This window comes from Oryx dammah, unplaced genomic scaffold (genome assembly GCF_014754425.2).
Source record: "Oryx dammah isolate SB20612 unplaced genomic scaffold, SCBI_Odam_1.1 HiC_scaffold_17, whole genome shotgun sequence".
Classification (NCBI taxonomy): Eukaryota; Metazoa; Chordata; class Mammalia; order Artiodactyla; family Bovidae; genus Oryx; species Oryx dammah.
This window is the reverse complement of record NW_024070201.1, coordinates 278,443-281,859: the sequence shown is the minus strand read 5'-3', so window position 1 is coordinate 281,859 and position 3,417 is coordinate 278,443. Positions and strand designations below refer to the sequence as shown.

At 36.9% G+C, this 3,417-nt stretch overlaps 1 pseudogene; it reads left to right on the top strand.

Annotated features, from left to right (window-relative positions):
- The first annotated feature begins 297 nt into the window (after positions 1 to 297).
- LOC120876061 lies at positions 298 to 1,263 on the top strand (annotated as a pseudogene).
- The last annotated feature ends 2,154 nt before the right edge of the window (positions 1,264 to 3,417 follow it).

Sequence of the window (3,417 nt, the reverse complement as noted above, 5' to 3'; positions counted from 1 at the left end):
CTGAATTTCTTATAATATTGCTTCTGTTTTATGTTTGTTTTTTTTTTTTTTTTCTGACCATGAGGCATGTGGGATCATAGCTCCCTAAAAGGGGATCAAATCTTTGTTTCCTACCTTGCAAAATGAACTTCTAACCACTGGATCACCTGAAAAATCCCCTATGTAACTTCTTTATGCCACATGTATTTAGAAGTTTGAAAGAAGTAGGCACTGATGAAATGATGATGATGGAGAATGATAAAAAAATGCATTTTTATTTCATTTACTTTAGACATCATTGGAAGCTGAGCAAACACAATGTTAAAGGAAAACTACACAGAGGTGACTGAGTTTATCCTCCTGGGACTGAAGATCAAGCTGACTCGCAGCCTGTCCTTTTTGTGGTCTTCTAGTTATCTACCTGATCACAGTCATTGGTAATGGCGGGCATGATTTTCCTAATCAGAATTGACTCAAAGCTTCACACTCCAGTTTACTTCTTCCTCAGTCACCTCTCCTTTGTAGATCTCTGTTATGCCACCAATGTCACTCCTCAGATGCTGGTCTATCTCTTATCCAAGAGAAAAACCATTTCCTTCCTTTTTTTTTTTTTTTAATACAGTTTGACTTTTTCATTTCCTTGGGGCTCAGAGATAGCTATATGCTCACAGCAATGGCTTATGACCACTACATTGCCATCCACAAATCCCTGTTATATGGCAGCAAGATGTCCCAAGTTGTCTGCCTCTCTCTCGTTGCTACATCTTATATTTATGGATTTGCAAATGGTCTTACCCAGACCATCCTGATGCTCCATCCCTCCTTCGGTGGACCCAATGAAATCAACCACTTTTACTGTGCGGACCCAACTCTCCTAGTCCTGGCCTGCTCAGACACTTATGTCAATGAAACTGCCATGTTCATGGGGGCTGGTTGCAGCCTCATGTTTTCTCTCACCATCCTCCTCCTCTCCTACATTGTCATCTTTACAGCCATTCTGTAAATGAGTTCTCCAGAAGGGAGGCACAAGGCCTTCTCCATCTGTGGGTCTCATCTGACAGTTGTCATTATGTTTTGTGAGACACTGTTCTGGATGTATCTAAGGCTGCCTTCTGAGGCATCTGTAGAACAAACTATGCAGCTGTTTTTTATGTCCTTCTGAGTCTTAAGCTAAACCCGTTCATCTACAGCCTTCAGAACAAAGATGTTAAAAGACCTATAAGGAGAGTGATTCATGGGAAATTTTCTGTCAAATTAGGTACACATTTGGCCAGAGGTATGTAATATATTTGTATTCTCTGAATGATTAGAGAGGATTTTAAATCAATGTCACTTTTTGTCATTTACTTATTTTTTCCTTTTGCAATTCACTTATGAAACGTGGAAGAATCTGTCAGATCATTAGTTTATGTCATTTCAGTGTATTTAAAATGACTAGTTAGTTAGTGTTAGTTGCTCAGTCATACCCGACTCTTTGTGACCCCAAGGACTGCAGCCCTCTGTCCATGAGATTTTCCAGGCAAGGATATTGGAGTGGGTTGCCACTTCCTTCTCCAGGGGATCTTCCCAACTCAGGAATCGAATCCAGGTCTCCTACACTCCAGGCAGATTCTTTACCAACTGAGCTACAAGGGAAGCCCTACCACATGGAAATTCAATGACAAGACCAGACATTGTTATTTTTGTAATATTGGTAAAGAATAGATAATTCTGTGCACAGTATTCATAAAGGTAGAAAGTTATAAAATATATAATTACCAATGATGCTAAGACAATGTCAATTTGTTTGATTTGAGAGGTTTAAAAATTTCCAAATTATTTTCTGAAACTTGTCAATTGTATAAGGAGGAAAGTTTTTTGTTTAGTTGGTTGAGTATTTCCTTTGTTAATGTTGTATATCCAAGGAGATTTTTAGGTATCTTAAGTTATTACTCTAAGAACTATATTTAGATATTAGTACTGGTCTAACAGAATCCTCATTGATTAAATGTTTGACAGAAATACCAAATTTCCTTTAGATTAAAAAAAAATATTTCTTTTTATTTATTTTTTTTTACCAATATACCTCTGGCATTAATTTATATTGGTTTTCACTTTTTTTTTTAGCATGTACTGTTAACAGCTCACAGACAAAAATAGTGAACAATATAAAGAGCACTTTTTGAAGCATAACTAATCATCATTAAGTTTTCACACAATGACACTTTGTTTCAAATTTGCACAAATCTCCATGTCATGGACCTGACTGCTCATCTTTGGCATCTTCCCCTGGGACATACAGATTGGGGAAATTCATGATGCTGGAAAACTCCTCAGAAGAGATGAGAGTTGAGCAGAACTTGGTTCTATTAGGTCAATCAAGTTGATTTTTTTAAAAAACTGATTTATAATTTTAAGTTTCAGGTATACAACATTTGAAAGTCACTCAGTCATGTCCAAATCTTTGTGATCCCATGAACTGTAGCCTGCCAGGCTCCTCTGTCCCTGGGGATTCTCCAGGCAAGAATACTCATGTGGATTGACATGCTCCTCGCTAGGGGATCTTCCAAACTCAGGGATCGAATCCAGGTATCCTACATTGCAGACGGATTATTTAGTGTCTGAACCACCAGGGAAACCTGGTGTTCAGCACAGTGATTTACAATTTTTAGAACTGTTAAAGAGACTTCTCTGGTGGCTCAGTGGTAAAGGATCTGCTTGCAGTGCAGGCGACTCAGAAAATACATGTTTCAGAACTGGGTTGGGAAGATCCACTGGCAGAGGAAATGTTTAAAAATCAGTAAGAAAAGTGATTCAAGATAAATTATTTGCCAAATAGCGTAGACATTTTGGTCAGAGGTATGTAACATATCTGTATTCTCATGTTTATATTATCCCCTGTATTCTCAGTGTCACGAGGGCCAGGTCTAAGGTCCTTGTCTAGCTTTGCTTATTAATTTAAAGTCAGAATTTATCACAAAACCTATAATAGAGATATTCTGAATAAAAATCACTTGAGTTAATAAACTATCACTATGACCTTTGCATTATAATTCTTTGAGTAGTGAAAGATCTACTCTTTTCCACTTTTCAACATAATTTTTATTCAACCTAAATTATTTAGAATCTAACTGTATAGTTTCTACACCTTATGTCTTCTACCATGAAATAGAAACATTTGAAGGACAAAACCCATCTTTCTCTTTTTCTTACACTTTCTCCATTGACTGCACAGTGGCAAACAGAAGATTTTTTTCTGAATATTTGACAACAATGTGGATGGATGAATGAATGGATTAATTGATAAGTGAATGTCTTTATACCGAGAATGTGCAGTGTTGTGTGAACATGCCACATTTCTATTCTAAGCAATACAGTATCAAAGACTAATAATGTGTTTGATCTCAGCCTCACAATTTATTAACTGTAGGTTTCAGGGAAAGTTAATTAACCTCTACT